Here is a 27,389-nt window from a genome sequence, read left to right as displayed (position 1 = left end):
GATTCTGTCTGTCCCTTCACATTGTTAATATTCCAAATAAGAATTATGCAGTCTTTTCTATGAATATTTGATTCCTTGACTCTTCAAATACCAGCTCAGCTCTCGGGCTGAAGTGAAAGAAGAAATAATTGTTTTTACGACGACCCGAGCCGGGGATGACAGCTGTAGGTCCTGGTCGCAGCCTGAAAAGGAATGTCCAAGGATTGTCTCAGTTTGTGTAATGAAATGTTGAGTCGGTGGTTCCTGGAGGGAGGGAGAAGCCACACCCAGCCTCTGCTGAGGTACAACATTGAAAGAACCGACCGCTCAGCCCTGAGCCCCTGAAAGGCAGGAGGGAAACCCTGTGTGGAGGCTGCCTTCCAGGTGAGCTCCCCGCCCAGGACCCACGGAGGCCCAGCCCCGGGGGAGGGGGAGGGGACTCTAGGCTTCACGTCCAGTGCAGCCCCCAGTGGGCACCTGTGGGAGGCAGGCCAGGGCCAGGACTCAGGATGAAAAGGGTCCCCTCCGCTTGGTGCAATGACAATGTGTCTTCCTGGCTCTGGAAAGAGGCAAGGACCAGGCCCGCCTTTACTGCAGAACCCAGAGATCTCTTGGCCCAGGAAAGATCCTTCTTACCTCTTGGCTTCTTGGGTCCTGGGCTCCTCTCTCCCAGAATGCTCCCTCCCGAGAGGCCAACCAGAGGCCAGATCCATCGCATCTACTGTGATACAGCCTGGTGTGGACCAGGAAATAAAAGGAGTAAACAAGAGACGGCAAATGGCTCAGAGGACTATAATCATGACGCTGTCATCTGAAAACACTCACGGTCCTTGTTGGCATGTGTTATTGGTGCATAAATGTGTGAATCGGGAGCGAGGTGACTGGTGGCTCCTCAGGCTCCTGAAGGGACCCCTGACTGAGTGCTCCAGCCCGTTGAGTGCCACCCTGCTCGGGTGGGACTCTCAGGTGACATCTGGCCTATTTGTGGGTTGGGGGGCTGGTACCTTGAACAGAGCACTGATTCAACAGGCAATGAGCCCCACCCTGTCTCTATGTAGCAGCGAGCCTGGGAGAGCATCCTAGGTTCCTAGGGAGGAACCAGTCCTTCTCTTTCCACCCTTTCTCCTGTGGCCTCTGTACCTCCCGGTAGCTGGCCCATTTTCTCACTCTGCCCCTTTCCTTGACAGGCTGGAACAGGTTCGAGACCAGGCCTCTGAGAGGTTCCAAGAGGTCAGAGGGCCTAACCCCACCACTGACCAGAAGGGCTCACAACTCAATTCTGGATCGATGGCCCAGCTGTGAAACCAGCCTCCTCTGGTTCCCCTGATGTGGCCCATGGATTTAAATCCCCAAGTCATGCCTTGGCTGAGTACTCCCTGGCCCAACCTCCTCAATGCTGAGAATGCCTAAGACTTAGAAGGTGACAAGGCCACCTGCAGTCTTCTCTTCTATCTGGGAGGGAGAGGGTGGGGCAGGAAGAGAAAAGCTTTCACTGGTCACTCACTGAAGGTAGAGGGCCCCCAGGCTCTTTCCCAGGGCCAGTGTGCAGCCAAGGGTGGAGATGTGAGCAGTGTTTGGGCTGTTGTGTCTTGAGTGGCAGTGGGAGGAGGGGGGGGATTTAGAGAAGAGGGTCAGGTGCTCAGGTAAGGTGAGAGGCGTCAAAGGTAGACTTGGAACCCAAACTTTTCTGTCTAAGGGGGCTCTCCCCTCTGCTCTGGGCTGTCTGTCCCTCTCCACCCCTGGCGCCTCCCCCCCTCCATCCCCCCATCCCCCAGACAGCACACCCACAGTCACAGACAGGGACACTGCAGGGTTGGAAGGTGACTCAGAGCTTCTCTGACCACAGGGGCTATTAGGGATGCATGGATCCTGTGTTAACTACAACTTACTGAGTTGCTTCCTGCTTTTCGCTTACTAAGAACGTTATCGGAAGGATTTAATGAAAATTGTTAAGTCTTCTTAAAAACCTAACCAAGTGAGAAAGCTCACTGAGCCCTGACCTTAAACTCTGACATTTGCTGACCTCCTTGTTAACAAGGGGAAGACACCCATCAGCACCTGGCTGGAATTTAATTTCTGTGTTCTCTCTTACTTATGTTTACTTTTTGAGAAACTTTTATGGCAAATGATAGTGGCTTTTCCATTTGTGAGGAAAAGAGATCCCCCCTTAAAAATGCATCTTAAAAACTCTTTTTTTTACCATGGACATTTCCCAACTCAAACCAGAAATCGCGATGGGTGCCTGACGTACCACCCTCCAGCATCAACCGTCGTCGGCCTGGGGCGAGTGTCATTTCTTTATTTCCCCCGGCTCTTCCCACACTTCCGTATCGAAGCAAGTCCCAGCTTTGTCCGTGTATGTTTCAGGATGTAAATTGCTTCTATGTGAGCGTGTTAGAAGAGCATGGTATGTTAATCATCGTATAGGGAGGTCCAGATAAACGGAAAGCTAAGAGCGGTCTGAATAACCGGGGGTTGGGACCCTTGCCGACTGAGTGCATGAGACACCTGCATGAGAAGCCAGGCCAGGCACAGACACGGCACTTGGTTCTTCCCTTCCGAATCCTTTCGGACTGGGGGCCTCCAGAGGGCAGGGCTGCCGACCTGGAGGCCCAGGTGGGGGGGTCCCCAGACCCACCCAGGAAAACGTCTTCCGAGGAAGCAACGACTTCCAGGAGACACTAGTCTATAGGACTTCCTGATGCAGACGTCTGGCAGGCTGAATTTTAAAATGACCCCGACCTACCACCTTTGCCCCCAGGGTCACGCTTGTGAATATGTCAGTTACGTGGCAAAAAGGACCTTGCAGAGGTCAAGTCACTAATCGGTCAGCCTTAAGACAGGGAGTGTTATTAACATCCTGGATTCTCCTTGGTGGAGTCCATGTAACCACAGGAGCCCCCGAAGGCAAGACGAAGAGAAAAGCAGAGGGGCTCCAAGAGGGAGAAGGACTTGACTGTTGTTGCTGTTTTGAAGGCAGAGGAGGCCACATAGGAAGACACGCGGGTGGCCCCTAAAAGGAGAGAGAGAACCCCAGCTGACAGCCATCGAGGAAGCAGGCACCTCCGTGGCCGCAAAGAAATCGATTCTGCCGACAACCCGAATGAGCGTGGAGGTGGTTTCTTCCCCAGGACCTGCAGAAGAGAGCCCAGCGTGGCTGACACCTTGGCCCCATTCTCGTGACACCTGCAGAAGATAGCCCACCAGACTTCCGACCCACGGCGCTGCGAGGTAACAGATGGGTATTGACCGAAGCCGCTGAATTTGGGGCAATTTGTTTCACAGCAATAGAAGACCGATACAGAGAATGAACACCTCCCGTCACCTCTAGTGATGCGTAATAAGGATGCTAATGACCCGTTTTGGCGAGAGCACAGTTCCAAGAGCTAATCCGGTTCCATCTTTCGTGTCAGGAGCGGGGATGTGAGGCCCAGAGAGGGGAAGGGGCCCACCCAGGGTCTCGTAGCAAACCAGGCAAGTCATTGAGTGCAGAACCCAAGCCCGGGACCCTGCAGCTCATTCGTTCACCAAGTGCCCCAAGCGTAGCGGGCAAGGTTCAGCCAGGTCGGAGGGAAGGCCCCCGAACAGGGTGCTCACAGCCTTGGAGCACCCCATACCACTCCACAGCCGCAGCCACCCTCTCGCTGGGTTTCGGTCCGGGTTTTTGTTTTGTTTTGTTTTGCTTAGACAACGGAAGCTTGTTTTCTCACAGTTCTGGAGGCTGAGAAGTCAAAGACCAGGGTGCCAGCCAGGTCGATTTCATACTGATGCCTCCACTCTTGGCTTCGGGCCGTGTGCTCACGTGACCTCCTTTTTCTGCATGTTTGGAGAAAGAGATCTCTCTTTTTTTCCTTTTCTTATAAGGCCATTGATCCAACAAGGATTAAAGCGGCGACAAAAGTAAATCTGATCGGTCACCACCGTAGGATGCTGGAGAACCAAGCCATGGATTTTTTTAAAAATTTAATTTTATTTATTTAATTTTTCATTCTCTTATTTTATTTACTTATTTTTTTAAAGCAGGCTCGGGGCGCCTGGGTGGCGCAGTCGGTTAAGCGTCCGACTTCAGCCAGGTCACGATCTCACGGTCCGTGAGTTCGAGCCCCGCGTCGGGCTCTGGGCTGATGGCTCAGAGCCTGGAGCCTGTTTCCGATTCTGTGTCTCCCTCTCTCTCTGCCCCTCCTCCGTTCATGCTCTGTCTCTCTCTGTCCCAAAAATAAATAAATGTTGAGAAAAAAAATTAAAAAAAAAACTTAAAGCAGGCTGTACACCCTGAGATCTCACAACCCCGAGATCAAGAGTCTCCCACTCTACCGACGGAGCCAGCCAGGCGGCCCCGAGCCATAATTTTGAAAACAGTAAATGAAAAAATTAGGCGTTTATCTTGCCTTCTCTTTACTAACTATACCACAAGGTAAGCCGATAATACTCAAGGAAAACTTTCCTTTTCTAGGAGTGTTCCATCCAAGAAATGACGAAAGAATAGTGGATTTTGGATGTTATAGTTTTGGATTTAGAAACATTGTTAGCTAGCAACATCACAAGAAGAAAGACAGCCAGAAGTCACGTGCTTCTGCTGGAACCACACATCACCATCCGCCAGGTCTTCTTGTCAGAAATATCTACCCTGAGTCTGACCAAGCCTGTACATCTTCTTTACCCGCTCATCCGTCGATGGCCGCCTATCTTGCTTCCACATCTTGCCTATTGTAAATACCACTGCAGTGAACCTAGGGGCACACACATCCTTCCAAATTCATGTTTTCACCGTTTTTCAAATAAATACTCAGAAGCGGAATTGCTGGATCGATTTCTACCTTTAACTTTTTGAGGAACCTCCGCACGGTTTTCTAGGGTGGCCACCCCAGGTTGCATTCCCACCAACAGGGCACGAGGGTTCCCTTTTCTCCACGTTCTTGCCAACCCTGGTTATTTCTGGTCCTTTTGATGCTTGCCACTCTAGCAGGTGTGAGGTGGCATCTCACTGTGCTTTGATTTGCGTTTCCCTAGTGATTAGGGATGTTGAGCATCTTTTCATGTGTCTCTTGGCCGTTTGTATGTCTTCTTGGAAAACATGTTTATTTGGGACCTCTGCCCATTTTCTTTTCTTTGCTTTTGAGTTGTAGGAGTTCTTGATATTTTGGATATTAACCCCTTATCAGATCTATGATTTGGCAGATTATCTCTCCCATCCAGTAGGTTGCCTTTTCATTTTGTTGATGCTTTCTTTCGTCGTGTGGGGCTTTTTGGTTTGATGTAGTGCCGTTTGCTTATTTTTGCTTTTGTTGCCTTGGCTTTTGGAGTCAGATCCAAAAAGTCATCACCAAGACCAGTGTCAGGGCCCTTACCGTCTATGTTTCCTTCTGGGAGTTTTATGGTTTTAGGTCTTACATTCAAGTCTGTAATCCCTTTTGAGTTAGTTCTTGTGTGTGGTGTGAGATAGTAGTCTAATTTCATTCTTTTGCATGTGACTGTCCAGTTTTTCCCAACAGCATTTATTTATTTATTATTTAAAAAAAAAATTTTTTTTTTCAACATTTATTTATTTTTGGGACAGAGAGAGACAGAGCATGAACGGGGGAGGGGCAGAGAGAGAGGGAGACACAGAACCGGAAACAGGCTCCAGGCTCTGAGCCATCAGCCCAGAGCCCGACGCGGGGCTCGAACTCACGGACCGCGAGATCGTGACCTGGCTGAAGTCGGACGCTTAACCGACTGCGCCACCCAGGCGCCCCTATTTATTTATTTTAACATTTATTTATTTTTGAGAGACAGAGACAGAGCATGAGGGGGGAGGGGCACAGAGAGAGAGGGAGACACAGAATCCGAAGCAGGCTCCAGGCTCCGAGCTGTCCGCACAGAGCCCGATGCGGGGCTCGAACTCACAAACTGTAAGATCATGACCTGAACCGAAGTCAGACGCTTAACAGACTGGGCCACCCAGGTGCCCCTCCCAATGGCATTTATTGAAGAGACCCACTGGGTTTCATTGCCATTAAAGCAACTTCTAAGGAGCTGCCTTTTCTCTAGTTTCCATCTGAGAGCAGGTAGTCCCTAGAAATGGACACCGATGTTTTCTGATGCCATTGTCATAGAGCCACCGTGTCTGTTGTCCGTGAGTCACTTTGGGAAGCAGTGTGAATGGAGCACAGGAGGGTACGAGAGCCTTGGAGTAAGACAGGCCCAGAGAAGAGGCAGGACTACAACGTAGACATGAGTCACCTTGCAGGGGCAGGGGAGGGGTCACAAATATTTAATTATGGGGCTAGCCCGATCAGATTTGTGTGTTGGAAAGATCCCAGCTGCGTATGTAGAAAAAAAAAAAAAAAACAGTTCGTGGAGGTCAAGGAGAGGAGGCAGGGAGAGTAGCTAGAGCTTACTGCAACAGGTCCCAAGGGAGAGATGAGATGGGTCCAAACTAGCAGTTCTCAACTCCACTGGGCACTGGGGGAGCTCGCGAAATACACAGATTCCTAGGTACCATGCCAGGGATTCAGATTCCTGGGCCCCGCGCTCGACCTATAGAAACGGAATCTCGGGTTTCAAAGCCCGGGAATCTGAATTTTAAAATCCTCCCAGGCTTCTAAGGCGAGCCAGGCTTGGGAGGAGGGTGGTGGCTGATTGGAGGTGCAAGAGCGAAGGATGACACTGGGGCTTCTGCATCAGGCACCGGGGCAGGTGCGTGATGGGGGCATTCATAGAAATCGCTGTTGCAAAGCACACAGCGGGTCTGGGTTGGACCCAGCAGCGAGGCCGGGCGGGGAGGGAGCGCAAATCACGAACAGCCAACTCAGAGCCTCTCTGTGTGTGGGTGTTATTCCCATTATCCTCCCCAGCACCGCTTTGTAACATTTGACTGCGTTACATGCTCAGCCAGGAAAATGAAATTTATTTAGAAGGCCCAGGTATTTCACATCTAGGGCAGGAGGCCGCTGTAAATTGACCAAGTCAACAGCTCATGTTTGCTCTTGGGTGGATTGTAGCTCTTATGACAGAAGCGAGTGGAAATGCTACCGGCTATAAACTTTCACCTCATTGGCAAAATGTCGATTATGCAGCTAAAAACCTCTGGTGAGTAGGCGCTGCCCTCTGACAGTTGGTAGCAACAGAGTCTCGGGCGGTGATAGCGATGACATTATGTCTCTTTCATCACCCGCACGGTCTTTGTATGGCCAATTACTGGCCCTACATTCACTCCTGGCCTCAGATACTGCAGAATAAAGAGGCTGTTCCCATGGTGCTGTCATCGCTCAAATCACTTGGGGTCTTCAAATGATTTTCCTTCAGAGGTTTCCGCCTGCGCTTTTAGGACCTCCAATCTTCATTGGGCGGGGAAGGCATCGGATTCTACGCAAGAGTGAAAATCACAGGAAGTTAAGTCTGGCGGACAAGGCGCTAATCAAGCCAGGGGGTTCCAGTGGGGTCACTCACCAGGCATTTACTGGGTGCACCTGCCACGCCAGGCGCTGAGTTAGGGGCTCCGAGTGCTGACACGCATAGGCCCCCGTTCCTGTCCCCCCGGGGCTTACAGCGTTTCAGATTTCTCAGCTGGGAACTCTGAGATGCAGCCTGTGAACGCCTTCAGGCTGTGGCAGCATCTTAGGAGTAAGGGAGCCAGTTTCTCTCGGGGGAGTCGGCAGCTCTCAGGTGCGAACACAGGTTCTAATGCCTTGTTTGAAGCCGGCCCTGCTTCTCCCTTCCGTGGAGAAGTTTCGACGCAGAGTCGAAGTCTGCAGCTTTAAGGAACCGCGAGTTGTTAGTACCCTCAATCCGGTAGAGGTTTTTGGATCGGGTGTAGGAAATTTTCACAAGAACCTAAATCTCACGTCGATTTGTGATGGATTAGCATACCAAAATTGGCGGAAAGTGCACTTAATGGATGCATTACTGCAGAAGGGATCTGTCTAACCAGAGCATTTCTAAATTTATGAAATTGAAATGCACTTCAGGTTACTGAGCAGTCTAAATTTGTCAAAGTCACAGGGCTGGAGGCAGGTCGTTGCTGGTGGCAGGGATCTGAAGCCAGGTCCACAGAGCGAGGGCCTGTGCGAGGATCCCCAAGGACCCCTCACACCCAGGTGCGGCCCCTCCCCGCACGGGGAGCTTCCAGCAGCCCTCCACCCCCATGCTGTCCCCTTGGAAACAACCTCAAATGTGGGGACAAGGTGAAAGTGAATTGCAACTTCATCCCCGTCTCTGGTTCTCTGGTCGAGTGCTCATTGCAAATGAAGGCGGCAGCTGATAATGATGGCCTTAGGCATTTAAACTGTTCTTCCTTCTTTCAGTGGCTTTTGCATCGCAGTGGGAGGCCCTTGGGAGACCCCACGGGCTCCGGTCTCCATGCTCTAATGGAATGACCAATGGCAAAGTTTCTGCTGTTGAGCTGGGGCCTGTAGCAAGTAGTGCTCAAGGCCCGGCCTTATCTCCTTTCCTTCTGAGGGGTCTGCTGTCCCCACTTTCAGATTATGGGGTCCGGGTCCTTTCAGAAACATGACTCCCATCCCTTAATCCCTTGCAAAGGGACTCCCAATAGCAATTCGTCTGGAGTTCACAGCTCTGTAAAATGCCAGGCCGTGGCTTTCAGTCCTCCAGCTGGAGACACTGAAGGCCAGAGAAGGGCTCCAGGTCTCATAGACAGCTGGTGGCTCAGAGCCTGGGTCTTCTGAGCCTCGGTATTTCCGAAGCACTTGGCACGTACGTGGCGTGGAGAGTGTGGCCCATGCTGTGTTCACCCCTTAACTTGGTTCTCGCTGCACTTTCCCATCAGGCGTGCCTGCCATTAACTCAAATTCGTTGGCATTCACTCACACTAATGGTATAGGAGAGGCTTCGGTGCTTTACTTGGGTTGTTTGGTTTCTGAGCCTCTGTCTCCTTGCCTGAAAAATGAGGCTAAGCATGGCCGGCTCACACGGCTGTTGTGAGCCAAGGCTCACAAGGCTGTTGTGGTCCAAGGATGTAGCGTAGGAAAGTGCTTAGCAGAATAGGAAAGTGGTTAGCAGAGTGCTTATCACGTGGCGGGGCTCTGTGTGTCCCCATCCCTAGGAGGGAATGGAGACTTGGTCATCTTGGCGGCTCCAATATTCACTCCAGTGTGTGGCACAGAGCAGGTGTTCAGGGAATGTCTGTTGAATGAATGAGTGAATGAATGTGACTCGGTAGCCATGAGAGGTCCCTGGCCTTCCAGTTTTCTGATAGACTTGCACTGCGTCCTCTAGAATCTCTATTCAAGCAATACCTGTTCACTGGTTCAATTTATTGGTCCAAAAAGTTGTTACGTGACTGTTCTGCACAAAATTCCTTTCCATAATGCTGACTGCTAATCATAGCTAATATTTCTGAGCTCTTGCGATGTGCCAAGATGTGTGCTTAGTGTTTTTTCAAACATTTTGACGTTAATCTTCACACAAGCCCCTGCTAAGAGAATGTATCAGTCAGCTACTGCCACAATAATGCTGCGTAACAAACTCCAGTGGCTTACAAGCATTTCCTCCCTTGCCCATGCGTCTGTAGGTTGGCTGAGGCAGTTCTGCGTCCAGCTGTAGATGGGGTGACTTCGTCCCAGGCTGCCGGTTGAGTTCGGGTCTGCTCCATGTGTGGTTATCCTGGAGCCTTGCTGGAAGAGACGGCAGCTTCTTGGGATGTCTTCTTCTCATTATGAGCCACCAGAGCACAAGAGAGGAAGCCCAGCTCTGCAACACATATCGATCTCCTCATTCACTAACATCCTCTAAAATCTCACTGTCTAAAGTGAGTCATACGGCCAAGTCCAAAATCTTGGAATGGGGAAATATATTCCATGCTCTATGAGGCTGTGACAAGGGTGTGGAAGTGTAATATCCCCATGGGATCATTGATTCGATTTACTACTAGTAGGTGCTATTGTCCCAACAGAAAGCGACATGCCCAAGGTACTCAGCTAGTAGGTATGAGAGGTATGGTTTGAACCCGGGCATTTTAACTCCAGAGTTATGGAAGCCTCAGGGTGTGCATATGGGGAAGGGGATATTTGTTTCTTTAAATTATCTTCATGTTTCCACCCATTAGCTGCCAATGTCACGTTGGCTCCATTCTCTCTCAGTTACACATCCATCGGTCTACCCGTTCGGTCATTCACACGTCTGGCTTTGGGGTGTTCTCTCAACCCTCCAGAATCATAGGCAAAGTGCAATTCTTGGGTAATTTTTTAACGTTGAGTGTGGAGGGCAAAAATTGCCCTCTGGTTGATCTCAGGCACGTGTATAAATACCTTTGGAAAGTCCCTGGTGGAATTCAGATCAAAGCGGTACCGTGATTTTACTCAAAAACAATTTGCTCCGCGTCAACTGTGATTTCTGACACCTGAATTTGAAAGTGATCTGGGTGGGCCCGGAGCCATCTCCATAACGGGGTCATGTGTTTACTTGGAGGGAGGAGAGGAAAGACCGAGGTATGTGTGGCCATGGAATAATGTTCCACACAGCCTTACAGGAGCGGATTTCCTCCTCAGTGTTTCCATAGAACCTTCCCTGTGTTTGTTTAAACCCATTGCACACTCTGGTCTGACAGCTGCCTGGCCCAGGGCCTCCCTTGCAGACACATGTACAACTAACCCTCTTTAACAGCACCCTGCACTGTGCCCCCCGATGCAATTACTCGAGTATATAAACTTCACTGAAAGGCAGGCTTTTCTTGGGAGCCAATAAATAAGCCCCGAAGCCACAACGTGTGTAAGACCTTGAAAAATGGCATCATCATCTATTGGGAATTGTGAACCCTGCAAAAAGCAGCTCATTGTATTTTCAGAAAAAGGGTTTCGTTTAAAAAAAATAATAATAATAATGAGCGAAAATCACCAAGCAGAGTGTATACGGAGAACGCAATGTAGTCTGAGATTCCGAGGCTGGTCTCTTGGCTGCCGCTTTCTTCGTAGATTTTATGTAAGAGGCATTATTTGCAGGGAAACAAGACACAGTTTTGAAGAATTCCCCTCTCATCCAGCTTCCCATCTGCAGTTATAATCCTCTGATTGTGACCTCTGCATTAGTTGCCATGGAGGCCGAGCACAAGTTGACGACCTCAGGGCAGGCTATAGTTTCTGGGGGGTGAGAGGAAGCCTCGGGCAATACAGATCAGATCTTTCAGAACAAGAGGAAAGGGGGAAAGGCAGGATCAGGAAGCACCCCTCAGCGGCGGGCCAGCACGCTGCAGCATAGGAAACACTTTCAGCTCCACTTCTGGCTGCTTTGAGCCAGAGGATGCTGGACCATGGCCATGGGGACATGGGCAGGCAAAAGGCTGTGTGACTGAAGACAAAGATGGTTTTTTTCTGTCCCTTGGACCTGTTTCCTGAGAGGCTGGGCTTGGTTGCTCCAAGCGCCCCCTGAGTTGAGTCTTCCAAAAACCCAGTGTCTTTTCTTTAACTGATGGCCTCTTTGGTCAAGGGTCAGGGAGTCGACCACCGGGCCGGTTCCTTGGCCTGGGACGGCCCAGGTGGTTTCCTGGAGCAGGAGCCTCCCGGCCACTGCGGCAGGGCTCCCGGTCCCGCGGAGCCTTCCCTCCCGGTAGAAGCAAACAGGCTGGGCCAAAGAGCCCGGGAGAGGCTTCGCGGGCTGCAAAAATACAACAGACGGCGCAGAACCCACCAGCGCCGTGGCCTTGCATATCAATGTATGGGCTGGCTGCAGACCGCCAAGTTCGTTAAAAATGTCTCTGGCAGAGCGTCGCGGGCCGACTTCAGGGGTTTCGGTTTGCTTTCTATTTGGAATCACCGCATCACACAAACCGTGTTTACTCGGAAGGGGAGGGGGCGGGGACCAAACCCACCGCGCGGCGCACACGCCTTGATCTCACATTCCAGACTCGAGCTGTGTCAGCGCGACATGGGGCGGGGGGAGGGTTCTCTTCGGAGGTTTCATTCGCCATCTGCACGTCACTCCCAAACTTTTCCTCCCTGCGCTCGGGGAGTCAGGTTGACGCGCCCTGGATGCGGGGCTCGAGGCGCCGGGCTGGGCGCGCTCCCGCGGAGCCCGAGCCGCAGAGGCTCCGGGGCTGGACTCCGGCTTCTCAGGTACAAGTTGGGTGCCAGGCGCGGGGGTGGGGGCGACGAGGAGCGGCGGGCGGAGGTCTGGCTCGGAGCTCCGGGTTCCGGCGCCCCTCCGCGTTCCGGCCGGGCGGCGCGGGCGGCGGCGGGGCTGGGCGTAGGGAGTCCGGGCCGGCGGAGGCTGCGCGCAGCCTCACTCCCCGCGGCGCTCCCGGCGCGGCGGCGGCGGCGGCGGCGGCCCAGGCAGACAATGAACTTGCGAGCGCGCCGAGCCGAGGCAGGTTTGAGCCCCGTGCCCCTCGGCCCAGTCTCCCGAAGCCCCCCCCCCGCACCCACCCCCCGCGGACATCAGCGGGGGCGTCCCCTCGCCGCCGGTCCCGGCCGCCTCCGGGCACCCCGCGCGCCGGCGACCCCGCGGGAAGGGCTGCCCGGCGGCGGCGGCGGCGGCGGCGGTGGCGCCGGGACTCGCGTGCCCCCTCCTTGGCTCGAGAGAATGCAGCCGGAGCTCGGGGACAGGGGACGAGGCGAAGGGGTGGTGGCGCTGCGGACGGCCGGAGGCCGGCGGGGGGCGCACGCCGCGGGGCACGCACGGGCCGGCTGCCCAGAAGAACGGCCCCGGGAGTCGGAGTCGGGGCGCCCCCGCGCCGCCCCGCTCTGGAAGCTGCAGGCGGAGGACGGACGGACCGACCGACAGACAGACCGGTGCTTTCACCGTGTGAGCGCGCGCCGGGTGGGTGGTGGTGGTCGGGGGAGGGGGGCGGGAATTCCCCCAGCCAGATGCTCGGCTCCCCCGCGCACTTCGGGGAAGTTTCCAGGCGCAGCCCGGGGCAGGTAAGTGGGCAGCCGCCTCTCTCTCTCCCCGACCCTGGCTGGCAGCCCCCCCCGGACCTCCCGCTCCGGTGCCACGGGTGCTTTGGGCCGAGGAGGCGGGAGGACGCGGCGGGGGAGGGGGGTCCCCAGGCACCCACGCCTGTGGGACCCGGTCCGGCGGGGGACACCGCGGGGGCGGGCGTGGGAGGAGACGGGGGCGCGGCCGGGCCCGGAGCGGCCTGAACTTTTGCTCCCCGCCCCCTCCTCCTTCCTCTCGGCCCTCCGCCCCCTGCCCCCTCCCGGCTGCCGGCCGTGGCTCGGGAGGCGGCGGGACTCGGGAGTTGCCGGCGCTTCTCGGCGGCGGCGGCGGCGGCGGCGTCCCCGGCCGACTGGGCGCGGCGAGCCGAGCGCGGCAGGTCTGAGCGGCGCGGCGGCGGGGAGCGGGGGCTGCGGGGCGCCGAAGCCGTGGGGGAACCGGGGAGGCGGCGGCGATCGTGCCGGAGCGCCAGGGCGTTGGGCTGCGGGTGCGGGTGCGGGTGGAGAGGACGCGTGGCGCAGTGGGCCCTCTGGGAGCCCCCTGGGAGGGCGGGATGGAGGCGGCCGGGTGAAGGAACCTCGCCTTTGGGGAATGAATGAAGAGCTGGGAAAGCGCCTTCCGACTCCTCCGGGCGAACGGATTGGCCGGCGTGCGCGCGCGTGTGTGCGTGTGTGTTTGGGATTCGGAGCCGCCTGGGTCCTGGGCGCGGCTGCCTGGCCGCCCCGTCGCGGTCCTGGTGCCCACGTTGCTCGCCCGCCCCGCGCCCTGGCGTGGCCCTCGCGGCTGGAGAGGCCGGCGGAGACGCAGGAGGCGGGGGCTCGGTTGCCGGCTGCTGGCGGCTGGACGTCTGCGCCTCGCGTAGGGAGGCACGAGAAGCAGGCGGCGAGGCTGGGGCTGAGGCTGGCTCTCCGGGGGCCCCCCGTTTGCCCCGTCCCCCGCGTGTTCACACCGGGTGAGTTGATGGCGCGGAGTTTGGGGGATGAAGTTGTGTTTTCAGGAAGCCCCAGGACGCCCCGGGAAGGGATTTGGCGCGGCGTTCAGTGAAGCGGAGCGGGGGGGTGGGCTCCGCTTCTGGGCTCCTCCGTAGTGCCCCCCAGCCCCTCTTTATCAGGCTGCCATGAGGGCAGCCAGCCCGCGGAGCAGAAAGGCACCTTGAGGGCATGTGCACGCCCTGCGGGGCCCCGGAGGAAACCCAGGTTTGGAGATTTGCCCGAAGTTCCTCTAGGACCTTCCCACCCCGCTCTCCATCCCAGCCTTCCTGCCCCCCCATCCCTTGGAAAATCAGGAATCCTCCCTTACAGAACGTGGCACTTAGGGGTTTTACAAACTGAATGTTGAATCGGGATGTTTGGGTTGCTACCTAAACACATTGGAGTCATACATGCTTTTGCTTAAAATAGCGTGTGCACAAAAATATCTTTTAATTAGGTGGTTTTTATCAAATAAGTTTTTCTCTACAATACTCCTGGAAGATTGGCAGGAAAATGTTCTTCTTGCCTCGTCCTGGACGAGGAGGCTGAGCCAGCAAGGTGAGGCTGCTTGCCATGGTCTCCCTCTCAGCGTGGGTTTGAGCCAGAAGTAGAGCTGTGGGTCTGGGCTTCCCTTCAAGGTCCCCAGGAGAACGGTTCTCTCTAGGCTCCTGGGAAGGAAATTCAACAGCGTCTGTCTTTTCTGATCAATGCATGACTGCAGTGAGCTGGCTTGTGGGTGAAGCAAACAGCATGAATTCATCCAGGTATGGGGAGCAGGGGTGGGGGGAGGATGGCCAGGGCAGGGGGAGGGGGCAGGTCTGCCCACAGTGGGGTACAGGTATGCCTTGCTTTGCTTTGATGACTAGAGCTTGTGGTGCCCGAACCACGGTCTCGGCCAGGGATCCCAGCACCGTCGCTGTGGCTTCTGTGCAGGCTTCTCTTTCTGTACCTTTCTCTCCTCTGTTGCTGCTGCCCCTGGCCAGGAGAGGCAAGGCATTTGGTTTTCTACCTGCCAGAAAGAGAGGAGATTAATCCCTGCATCTGGAAGAGGCAGTGTTTGCAGGAAAGGTTGGGAGAGGTTGGGAAGTGGATTGTGTTTATTTGGTGTTTGGAGAAGAGTGTAAAAGAAACTCCAGGTTAACCAGCTGGGCCACAGGAACCTCAGGCCCTTTGAACCTGCACTATCAGAAGCTTTAGATTAGTCTGGGCTGTGATTAGATTGTGGTTGTCCAAGGCCACGTAGGACCGAGCTGGAAATCGCCCTTGCAAGTGCAGGGGGAGAGGAGAGGAGATTCTGGGGCTGCCCTGAATGGGTGAACCATGCCCCACCTATAGGGGGCAGCTTTCACTCGGCCTCGGCCAGTTGGAAAGAAACAGACTTGGCGGGTCTTGTTTGTTTTCAGGAGAATTCTCGAGCGTGGACCTTCAAGTGTGGGTTCTCATTCTAGAAGTGGAGTAAAAGGTTGGGGTGGTTGTATTGCCAGGAGGTCCGAAGTTTGACATCTGGCCCCGTGTCTGTATAATGGGAGGGGTGTCCTACCATCAGGGAGATGTGATACATGGTAGGACTTGGGGCTCACCACCCCCCCCTTCCCCAAGGGCCCAGGGACTAAGCGCCATGTGCCAGGCTCTGTCACACACGTGTGTGTCACGCACTCAATCAGTAGCTACCTGATGGAGACCCATCACGTGGGAAGTGACGCTACTAAGACTTTTTATATGATTTCATTTACCAAATAGATCCCAGGGTGGAGCATCTGGGGGTGCTACGGTGGTAAGACAGGCACAGCCCCAGCCCTTACAGAAGGGGGGGGGGCAGACAGAAATGCCTGTACCGGATGGACAGACCTCCAGCTGGGAAGGACAGTAGGGCAAGAACAGTGCTGGAAGGGGTGGGTTGTTGGGGGAGGAGTGTCCTTTGACAGATGTGGAAATCGAGGCTCACAGCAGTTGAAAGCCTGAAAGTGGGGAGTCAGCCTCTGCCCCTGATCTGTATCTCCTGGGCCTGCCCTTACATCCCACCATGCGGGGCTGGAGCCTCTCGGAAACCCCCAGAACACACGCTCTCTGTGGTTGGCAGCTCTCGCTTTTCCTGTCAGTATGTTTGGACCCTATCCCCTTCCTAGTGCCTCTAGGTCCAGGATTGCAAAGATACAATTTGGAACCAGGTGTCAGAGACGGGAATGTTCTTAAATTCTAAAAGCAGACACTACCTTTAAAAGTTGGGTGGCAGGGCGCCTGGGTGGTGCAGTCGGTTAAGCGTCCGACTTCAGCCAGGTCACGATCTCGCGGTCCGGGAGTTCGAGCCCCGCGTCGGGCTCTGGGCTGATGGCTCAGAGCCTGGAGCCTGTTTCCGATTCTGTGTCTCCCTCTCTCTCTGCCCCTCCCCCGTTCATGCTGAGCCCCCCAGGTGCCCCTCGGACTCCTGGTTTCTGCTTGGGTCATGATCTTGCAGTTGGTGGGATGGAGCGAACCCCGCGCCGGGCTCTGTGCTGGCAGCGTGGAGCCTGCTTGGGATTCTCTCTCTCCCTCTCTGCCCCTCCCCGACTCGTGCCGTCTCTGTCTCTCTCAAATAAATAAATACAACTTAACAGTGGTAGCTGGCATGGGAGTGTCACTTAAGTGAGCAGTCAGCTGGCGGGCATCTCTCCAGCAGTATGTCGTTTGGCAAGTGATGCTTTCAGTCATTGTTCAGAACCATGCCGCCTGTCTTCCCTTCCAGTCTGTCTGTTGGGATGCCGGGGAGTGTATTCCGTTACTTCCGTGGGCGATTTTGTGCCTGTCACGTGAGCCAGGAGATCGTGTTCTCGCTTAGCCGAGCAGGTATCGGGAGACACCGGGTGTTTTGACGTGCACAATGTATTTCTTTATTGTTCTCCCGTGCGGAGGTCTGATTTCCTTCCCGAGATGCTCCTCCTTTACAATAAAGTGGGAGAAGATGACCCATGTTTTCACAGCACGAAACAAGCTTAAAGGTGGCAGTTATCTAGTTAGTCTATCCCGTCTAGGTAGCTAGGAAGAAAAGTAAAGGCTTTGTGTTGATTTGGGCCAATACAGTTTTTTTTTTTTTTTTTTTTTGACATATGGGGGCTGGGGAGGCGGACATTTGGTCACAACAGCTGTCACTGGCCGGGTCCCCACTGGTTCCCAGCTGGCCCTGTGCCAGGCAGGTCGGACAGGTGTCCCCCTTTGTCTCTATTAGAGGGCGGGGAGGCTGCTTGAGATCACCCAGACCGAGCTTTCAGCCACCCAGGTGTCCAGGAGGAAGGATGAGGGAACGACAGCGGGGTCTGGAGGGAAAGAAGACAGGGTACAGGGTAAAAACTGTGGCTTCCCCAGAAGGGGAAGGTGGGTGTGAATCAGCAAGTGCTACGTTAGGGGGAGGTGGCCCTGGAAAGCAGGTTTTTAGTCTCTGCTGGCTTCAGAAGGGGTGTGAGGAACCTCAGGCGTTTCGGCGGCGATGATGGGAGGCATTGATGCATCGCCCCAGGTGTGGGCCCAGGGCCAAGTGCGCTGGGTTGGGGCGGGGTGGGGGGGGGAGGGGGGGGGAAGCACACAGCCAGGGCAGCACCCAATTAGTGGGCAAGGCAAAGCTTGCACAAGTTGGTTATGTAACACCGCTGGCAGGAAGGACATGGTTAGCGGCTCTGAGGTCGCAGTGGTCTGGAGTGACTTCGTCCCCCGGCCTGACGGGCTTGCTGTCTCATACGTGAGTCGACACCTGCCAGGTGCTCGGAGCAGGGCCTGGCGCACAGGAAGGAAGCACTCTTGTACTCTTGAGTGCTGGAGCTCATAACCAAGGACAGAGGACGCCTCTGAACGCCCGGAAATCGCGCGGACAACTTTTGATGCAGATGGTCGGTGTGTGTATTTCAGAAGGGGGCGCACGATTTCAACAGATTCTGCCTTGGGCACCTCGTAAGGCCAGGAGCCCCAGGACACCTTAGATCCTGTAGATCCTGTTCGGGTTTTCTTTGGCTGGCTGCTTTACCTCTTGGGCCTGTTTCTTCGTGTGTGTGTGTGTGTGTGTGTGTGTGTGTGTGTGTGTGAGTGTGAGAGCAGGGGCCGGGTAAACGGTCACTTTGCGACCCTTCACCGGACACCGTGGGGAGGCCGTGGGTCAGTTCGGCTGTGTTCCCTACTTGTCACGATGAAGCAGAGGGCAGATCAGGCAGCTCTCGCCGGAGACGTGCGGGGACAGCTTGCTTTCGGATGTTACATCTTGAGCCCCACCGTAAGCTTCCAAGAGTCCTGAGCAGGCTGGCAGGGGCCTCGTTGCTGGCCCAGGGCTCCCCCTGACACCTATTTTATGTTTCTAGAACTCGTCCTGGCCCCGGCCTTTCGGCTCTCGGAAGAAAGGGAGGTTGGCAGATCATCAGGAGTAGAGGGTGTCATTATAATGGAAACTTGGACACTTTCCAGAATTGTGTTTGTGGTGAAAATATTGAAGCAGGCAGCCTAGTCACCCAGGTGCCTGGAAACTACCCCAACATGGGCAAATAATTAGATGCAGACCAGGCATAATTATTTTTTCCTACATTGTGCTGGAACCTGGTCTTTTTACATTTTCTCTTGAAATGGGATACCCTCCTTTTGATTCGTCTGCTCCCTGGGGTGGAAAAGACAGTGGTGGTCTGGAGCAGGAGGGGAAGACCGTGAGGGGTGGTGATTCTGTCCCTGCCAGGACAGCCCCGGGTCACGGGGGAACTTCTGTCCTGCTCTGCTGTGCCCTTGCGGGGACCCACCCCGAGGGCCTGGGGCGTCTTTGCTCTCAGGTTGGAACCTGCATCCCAGAGTCTGAGAGGTCTGCAGAAGTGCATTCGTGTCTCATGCCCTCGATGGAAGGGGCCGGGGAGCTCTGTCTGCCCCTCGTGACACCTGTTTACTCACACACGCTGATGGAAGTGAACTTCAGCCCCTTCACATTTGCAGTGAATCAGATGTTTGGTGCCTCCATGCAGACGTTCTTTTAGCCTGGGTGTTGAGTCCCTTAGAGACCCTTGGCAGGGCAGCTCAGGGGGTGGGTGAGCCTGGCACCATGCTGACCAGGGTGGGAGTCCCTCCTGTGTTTCTTTTTTTTCTTTCTAATGTTTATTTATTTTGGAGAGGGGGGCGGGGACAGAGGATCCAAAGCAGGCTCTATTCTGTCAATAGCAAGCCCCATACGGGGCTAGAAGTCAGGAACCATGAGATCGTGACCTGAGCTGAAGTCAGTGGCTCAACTGAATGAGCCCCATCCTTTGTTTCTTTGCTCCTTTACCGTAACCCTGAGCGACTGGCCTACCCTTCTTGTGCCTCACTTTTGTCATTGGTAAAGGGGGTTAATGATTTCTACTTTGTATTGTGTTTTGAGTATTAGAAGTAGCACAGTTTAGGGCTCCAGGGTGCTCCCCAAATTGAGCCCCTCTTCCTGGACAGCTTCTGAACCGATAGAGAGAGAGAGAGAGAGAGAGAGAGAGAGAGAGAGAGAGAGATGAGTGGAGATAAAAATGTGGCATCTGTCCTTGACTGAAGCCTACGTTGGAGAATGTGGCTGAGCTGGTGGGCATGGGGGCATCGTAGTCCCGAACTGAGGGCACCCCCCTCCCCCGCCAAGTCACAGGCAGAATGGGGAAGTTTGCAGCCGCCCCGGGGGCAGCCCCCACCTCCCCGGGCAGCTGGTGGGGCGGCAGGCCTGCTCTGGGTGAGAAAAGGCAGGACTGGGTCACTCACATCCAGATCCTTGTTCCACGCTCCTGGGATAGTGTAGATACCACCGGGTGCAGACACACAGGCCGAGTGCTGTGCATGTGGGAGGAGACGTCAGGAGCGAGCAAGACGAGTCCCTTGCTGACATCCAGTAGTCAGTGTGGAGCCCGGGGCCTGGCCCTTGGTGGGGGCTGACAGATGGTGTCCATTAGGGCAGGGGGGCATTGAAGTTAGGCAGCAAGGCCTTATCGGCTGCTTGTATCTACAGAGCGTGGGAGTGATCGCCACAGTGAGTAAATGATTAGCCGTGGACCCCGAGGCTGCGTTCTAAACCGTGAGGCAGTTCACAAGGAGTGGAGGTATGTGCTGGCCATGAGCCTGGCCGGGAGAACCACGTCTGCCTCCCCTTGGCCCCCCCCCCCCGCCCCGCTCCCGTGGGGCCCCCTCGCCACCTTCAGGAAACCTCTGCTAGTAACTCGTATCGTCTCTGCCACATCTCCCCTGAGCCCCTTTGTCCCCCGTCCAAGCGTTACTTTCCTCTTCTGACCTTCCGTGTTCTGCTTCGAACTCCACCTTGAACCTGTCTCACCTTGCATCATCTTCCAGTTTCCTGAGTGCCGTCTGCTTTCCCTAGCCCGGGGAGCCTCTCAAGGTTGAGGAACGTTTCTAGGGGACCCGCTTACAACTAGGCCCGCAAAGAGTCGGGGGAGGCTTGCCGTTTATTGAACTAATGAAAATGATTCTTTCAAAAACCCATTTCTCCTGGACCGTTATGGATCTTACGCGGGCCTCTGGGTGTGCACCCAGAAGGTAGAAAAGAGTCCCCGATTTGGTGCCCCGGTACAGGAGTTAACGCTTGCCACTAAACTTTTGAAGGAGTCAAGAGCCTCATGCAATAACCTTGGATTTCCTGGCATTAGGGTTTGGGGCCACTAAACAGCTTTGTGTGTGTGTATGTGTCTTGAGAGCCTTGGGGGGAAATGTTATGGAAATTTGGTTGGTGTTTCAGAAATATAAACAGGAGCCATCTACTCAGGGAAGAAATGTGGGGGCTGTTAGTGTTTCTTATAGCTGGCATAATGGCTTGTCTTTAAATTCCAGGCGCCTTTGTTTGGAATGTAAATATTTGCATTAAAAATATAAAGTATATCCTGGCGGGTATTTATTGCGGCCATAATTTCCAAACCCCAAATCAGACTATTGGTCTACAGAGGATTATTTCCTCTGATTTGTGAACCTGTTTATATAAAGAGTCTTCCAAATGTACACACACACACAACCATATTTGCTTGTGCACGTAAGGGATCTCCAGGATTACCCAAGAGCGGGGTTGCCTTGGGGAGTCTGGGCTGAGTGTTTGTGCCTCCCAGTGTGCATTCCGGATCATGTTCTGGTAAGCAGCAGCCACTCTGAGGATGGCCAGGTTTGGGCCCCGGTCCCGTGGGATTGTGTGGCTCCTCTGACCTCAGTTTCCTGGACATCCCAGGTAGGGGATGGACCACAGCTGGCTCATCTCTGGGCCACGTAACCAGACATTGATTTCAGAATTATTGTTGCTCTAGGAAGATGTGGAGAAGAATGGGCGTTTGGGGTCCGTTCTGTGGTCTGGAGGAGGCGGGGGGCAGGACGTTCTCATTTCCGGTTCGTGGTTGAACTCCGAAGGCCTCTGTGGGGTGTCATCCTCCATGAGATTCTTGGGGACGGGTTAGCCTTTTCATTTTCCAGAGAACAGCCCTGCTTTGTCAGACATTTGGCGGAGACGGAGTTGTACCGCTTAGCTGGTCTCCGCCCTCTTCTCCAGAGTGAGAGGTGGGGGGCTGCAGTTGTGCTGGGCTAGGACCTCTGCTTCCAGTGGGGTGTGTGTGTGTGTGTGTGTGTGTGTGTGTGTGTGTGTTGGAGGGTGGCAGCCCCAGATGGAAACCCTGTCTCCAAGTGACTCAACAAATGAAGAAGTGGAAGTCAGCCGGCCTGTTGGGGACAGCCAACCTGGGTGATATGTCGGCCAGCCCCAAATCTAGGCTTGTCCCCAACCCCCCGACAAACTCTCCATCATCACAGGGTGGAGGGCAGAGGAGAAGGGGACACGGGGGTTCCTGGCAGGGCCTGGGGGACCCCACCTCTGGCCCCTGGTTCTCTGGTACCAGGGCCCACCTGTCCCTGCCTCCCAGCTACCCAGGATCCTCCCCTTGGTTGGGACCAGCTCCTCCTCGGACGCTGCGCGCTGTTACTTCAGGACCGGACTCGGTTGAGGCAGCAGGAACCCTCTGGCCCTCCCCATCGCCATCTTGAAAAGAGCATCTTGACCGAAGGAGTGTCAGGCCTCCCTCTGCTTGGGAACTTTTCCTTCCTTGGGCTCCAGGGATGCTGAGCCGCACGTGGGAGAGGAAGCGAGGCAGGGAGACGGTGTGAGGAGAGCGGTATGGAGAGCTGGGATGCTAGCTCCAGCACTGCCCTGATGGGCCATCCAGTGTTAAGCGTGGAACTTTCCATGTTTGGTTCTTACTTTGACCCATCAGTGAACGTTCCTTATCTGAAAGAAACATTGTCCTGCCTCAGAAATGGTGAGCGTTTAGGAAGGACCACTTCCTGGGTGTCTGGGTGTTCTTGAAGTGCGAGAAACTCACGGTTGCCTTTTCCGTGGTCATCTTTAGCCCAGCCCGCGGTGATGCGACCCCACCTCGTTCCCCGTCACAGTTCTTAATAAAAGATTGTCTGATCCAGAAGGGCCCTGTGCGACCCCGGATTGGGCCAGCGATCCAAGTGCACTGTCCTGAGAGTCAGAGGAAATAGCTGCTTTTAGGACATGCTGAACTTGCCTAAGCAAGTTATCAGTCGGAATAAATAAGAGGCTGAAGGGACGCTCTGATTAATGGGAGTGGGAGCAGCCTGACATTTGTGTCGTCCTAACTTTGAAAAGCTATTTGTACTCGCTGTAGCAGTCTCTGTGAGAAATTAGATGTGGAAAGGTGTGCAGAAGACAATGGGCACTTAGCAAATGAGACCTCCTCGCCAGAAGCACCTTCCAGGCAAAAATACAATAAAATAAAATAAAAAAAATCATTCGCCCACGGGTCGACTGTTGCAAAATCCAGGGATCCTTTGCCTTGGACAAAATTTGCATTGTAATTGATGCATTAATGATGTAGTAAAATGAAGTATTAAAAATTAGATGAAATCTCGGTTGCCATTAGGGGTAGAAAGGAAATTTGCTTTCGGCTGTTAAAACTGAAACAAATCAGTAGAAAAATGCAGGCCTGCCCACGTCTGAGTCAGCGGTTTTTTTGGATTGTGGAAGGAGATTTGCCCACTGAAAATCAGCCTTGTGCCTCTTGGACCAGCCCTGAAGCTATAGAACTGTTTGGGGAGGTGTGTGTGCACGCGTGTGGATGTGTGTATATATATGTATATGTGTGTAGGTATATTTAGCTTACAAAGTTCTCATCGAATTGATTTTTAAAAATTATGCAACAGACTGCTTTTTTTTTTGTCCATTCAATCTATTCCCTTATTATTAGTTTAAAAAATTTTTTTAATGTTTATTTATTTTTGAAGGAGAGAGAGTCAGAGTGTTGAGTGGGGGAGGGGCAGAGAGAGAGGGAGGCACAGGCTCCGGGCTCCGAGCTGTCCGCACAGAGCCCGACGCGGGGCTCAAACTCACAAACCGCGAGATCACGACCCAAGCCGAAGTCGGACGCCCAACCGACTGAGCCACCCAGGCGCTCCTAACCTCTTCCCTTTCCAAACAGCTCACTTGAGATACAGTCCGCTCACATACCACACATTTAAATTAAATCCATCCATTTAAAACATGTGATTCAGTAATTTTGAGTGTATTTACAGATCTGTGCAGCCAGCACCACATTCAATTTGAGAACATTCCATCATCTCAGAAAGAGAGCCTTTGCCCATTCGCGGTCAGCCCCCACTTCCCTCATGCACAGCCCCCCGATCCCCCAGTCCTAAGCAGTGCGGCATCTTCTGTCTCTTATCAGTTTTTCTGCTCTGGACTTGTGTATGACTGGAATCGTATAAATAATACGTGTGTGTGTGTGTGTGTGCGCGCGCGCGCTTTTTTGTTTTTTGTTTTGTTTTTGTTTTTCGGGTTTTTCTGTACCTGGCTTGCACTCAGCATCATGGTTTTACAGTTGACCCATGTTGTAGAATGTACCAGTATGACATTCCTTTTGATGGCCAAATCGTGTTCCATTGGATGGATGGATCACATTTTATAGACGTTTGGGTTGTCTCCGACTTTGGAGTCTTGGTAATCTGCTATAAACATTCATGTACAAGTTTTTGTGTGGACACGTGTTTCCATTTCTAGGGTTATGGTTTATGAGATATTTTCACTTGCTCTTAATAATAAGATTCATTTATTTTTTTTACATGCTCTTTTCCTGGCCCTAGGGAAGGCTTAATTCCCAGATGGGTTTCTGTTTCCCATCTGAATTGTCTGAATTTATTACAGCTAGGAAAGACCTTCAGGGGATCATAGTCTGGCTCCATTTTGTAGATGGGGAAACTGAGGCCCCAAGAGGTCACACGGAGCCAGGACTCAGCCCTGGTTTCAGTTGTCCTGAATGTTCTTCCTAAGCTCTTCATAAAACCCAGTCACCCTCTTGACTGGCGTGGGGTGGACGGTTGGTGACCACCTTGCCCGAGCCCGCTGTTGTAACCCCCTCTGACCTGATGGAGGCCGGAGAGTGGCTGGTCCGCCACCAGCTGCCAAACAAGAGCTACGGCTTGTGGCGCCAGCGCCTTCTCGTTCTTTCTCCCTGCGGCAACAGGAGGCCAACGCTTATCCGGGGAATAATTAAATTAGGAACTAATTCAGAGAATGAAATTTTATCTGATCTGGCTGAGCCCATAAACAAGGGGCTGTGGCTGTGACTTCAGGGTACATTATGAAGTTGTTTTTGAAGCATTATGTTGGGCCAGAGCATTGGCGGACCTGGGCGGCCCGGCGGGGGCACCTCCTGGGGCGGGCGGCTTGTGTGGCTGGGGGTTCCTCCTGAAGTGTTGAGCCGTGTCCCCATTCTAGCTTCTCATGCACTTGTTTTCAGGTGCCATTTAAATTCTGATGCAGTAGATGGAAGTGTTTTACGGCCGGGATGTTCTGGATGCTTCAGAAAGTCCCATCTGTCAAGATCCCCACGGATACACCTCGTTGTCATTGATGTTGTAATGCACTTCTACAATTGTAGTGAGAAGTAAACTTTGCAGGAAGCTCTCTGGCTGTAAATCAGGGTGCTGCGTCGCAACTCCCAATGGAGCTTTTCGAAAGAAATACGCCTACTCCAGTCCTTCGTCATGTCTTCGGGGGGTGGGCCCTGGACAGCTGTGCGTGTGCCCGTGCACCTGCGTGTGTAGGCACATGTTAAGCTCTTTAGCTGAGAACCATTGATGGAATCAGCAGTGATTATAATCATTCTTCTGGGGAGAATTACAATCCTTCCATGGCCAACAGGGGGACAGCGATCCTCAGGAATGAGCCTTTTTTGTCCCCAGTCTGTGTTGGGACCTGGACTGTGACTCTCTTTGTGTTTCTGGACCGGATTCCTTGGATGTGATTATTGTACATTTTCCATCACTCTGCTGCATCTGTGGGATCGTGGGTCTGTTTTCCTTCTCTGGGAACTGCCCCGGCACCATCTCCACGGCGGCCCAGCCAGCGATCTGAGAATCTCCTTTGGCACTTAGCTGGTTGTGCAGGAATTACTTCCTTTCCATCTGCTGGTAGAGGTTATTTATTCTGCTAAGACCAGAATTGTGTCTTACTCAAGGTTATATTCCCAGGGTCTAGCCCGTGGCAAAGAATGATTGGATGGATGGATGGATGAATGGATGGATGGATGGATGGATGGATGGACAGACACATGGATGAAGGGAAGAAAGGCAAGAGTACATTGGATAGTTGAAAACCTTGACCCTTGGGGCGCCTGGGTGGCGCAGTTGGTTAAGCGTCCGACTTCAGCCAGGTCACGATCTCGCGGTCTGTGAGTTCGAGCCCCGCGTCGGGCTCTGTGCTGGCATCTCGGAGCCTGGAGCCTGTTTCCGATTCTGTGTCTCCCTCTCTCTCTGCCCCTCCCCCGTTCATGCTCTGTCTCTCTCTGTCCCAAAAATAAATTAAAAAAACGTTGAAAAAAAAAAGAAAAAAAAAAAAAAAGAAAACCTTGACCCAGCGTGTGGGAAAGCAAAGGTCTTACAGGTCAGCTGGCTCATTTTCCTAGCCTACTCACAGCCCTTTTGTAGCCGGGGAGGCTGAGACCCATGGGGGTGAAATGATTTGCCCCCGATCCTTCAGCGCCATTGGTGAAGAGTATTTGGGAGCTTCTCCAGCCCTTCTGACGCAGGCTCTGTACCTCCCCTTAAAAGTCATTTTCCTGATGGAGGAAATACTTTGTGCCTGCCACTGTGCTGGAACTCTCATGGGGAGAGATGGAGAGTAGACAGTTTCCCAAGTATCAGAACAGATCGTAAGAAGTGTCTGCGATGGGCAGTGGCTGACTGGGTGATCGGGGAAGGATTTTCCGAGAAGGTGACAAGTAGGCGGATCCTTGAATGAGAAGGCACTACCACCTGAAGCTCCGGGAGAGTGTCCCAGGCAGAGGGAACAGCAAGTCACAAGACCCCAACAGGGAACCAGTTGATGGGATGGGAGAGCTGGTCAGAGGACCTGGTTTCTACCACACTTGGGTTGACGTCCATGCTTCTGTCTTCCTCCAAATTACCATTTACAGCTCGCCACACAACACTTGTTCAAATGGCTAGTGGGGGGGGGGGAACCAGGAGAAACCCCCATCCTCCTTGTCCTCTCCCTGAGGGTTTGGCTTGTGAGCAGAAGTTATTTTTATGCAAACACACGCTTGAGGGCAAAGTCTCAGGGTGGACAGCGGAACCCACACTCATCGACACAAGACCGAAATAGTGCCGTGAGTTCCCAAAGGTGAGCGTGTGGCTGATGATTTGAATTTGTGACGGCTCCCAGCGGCCCGCTTCTGGGAGAGGGGACCCTTTGGCGGGGAAGTGGGGCAAAGCAGATCCCTGTGCGGGCATGGCCTCTTCCTGGAGTGTTGCTTTCCTGCCTGGCCTTGACCAAGTCCCTCACGACTCGGCTTCCTCTTAACTCTCTCAGATGGAGGCTCCTCCCAGAGCTTCCTTCCCATCATCTGTTATAACCTTGCTCCTTGAGGGACCTGCCATTCATGTCTCTTTCTCGAAATCCTCTCCCTTCCCACCCCAGGTCCCGTAGGAACCCATGTTCCCAGATGGGAACACCCTATTTGGTGTTCCGGCCCCCTCCACAGATTATTTCTGTCACTTATTTGCATAGGCTTCAAATCTCTCTCATCCCTCCCTGGACATCCTTAAGGGTATAATGTTGCAAAGCTTCCCTAGAAATGTTTATCGTTAGCGATGGTGACGTACAGCCCCATTTTATATTGTTTATGATTAGTTTTTAAACTATGGACAGAACATGGATTTCTCGGAGTTTAAGTAAATGGAAAAACAAAAGAGAAACAATTTTTTTTTTTTTCCTGTAGAGCTCGATTTAGAATCATTCCAGATGTTCACTCGGCATCTCCTCCCAAGTTTGCGTGGGGCTGTCCCGCCTGGAAACTGTGCCTGTGTTGACCTGTTGAAAACTTGCCACGAATCCCTTAGTCTTTTGGCATTCCTAGATGTTGCCTTGTGATTTCATTGTAGCTTTTTATTTTGCAATAATTTGAGACGGGGGCGCCTGGGTGACTGAGTCAGTTAAGCGTCTGACTTCGGCTCAGGTCATGATCTCGGGGTTCATGAGTTCGAGCCCCATGTCGGGCTCCACACTGACAGTGTGGAACCCGCTTGAGATTCTGTCTGCTTCCGTGCTCTCTCTCTCTC

The 27,389-nt window shown here is 53.6% G+C and overlaps 1 protein-coding gene across 9 annotated transcripts in view; it reads left to right on the top strand.

Moving 5' to 3' along the window:
* Positions 1-11,842: 11,842 nt before the first annotated feature.
* The window catches only part of CHST15 (carbohydrate sulfotransferase 15), an 82,278-nt gene continuing 66,731 nt past the window's right edge, over positions 11,843-27,389 (top strand). For 3 of the 9 annotated variants that reach the window (XM_011287605.4, XM_045040795.1, XM_045040796.1), the window contains exon 1: positions 11,843-12,026. The gene's annotated coding sequence lies outside the window, so the exon portion shown is untranslated. Of the gene's footprint in view, positions 12,027-12,364; positions 12,730-13,130; positions 13,226-13,328; positions 13,799-17,409; positions 17,679-25,673; positions 26,452-27,389 lie in introns of those variants that run through there. The other 6 variants (XM_023241055.2, XM_045040793.1, XM_023241056.2 and 3 more) reach the window with 6 other exon arrangements.

Source organism: Felis catus, chromosome D2 (genome assembly GCF_018350175.1).
Source record: "Felis catus isolate Fca126 chromosome D2, F.catus_Fca126_mat1.0, whole genome shotgun sequence".
In the NCBI taxonomy this organism is placed as follows: domain Eukaryota; kingdom Metazoa; phylum Chordata; class Mammalia; order Carnivora; family Felidae; genus Felis; species Felis catus.
This window is presented reverse-complemented; position numbering and strand designations above follow the sequence as displayed.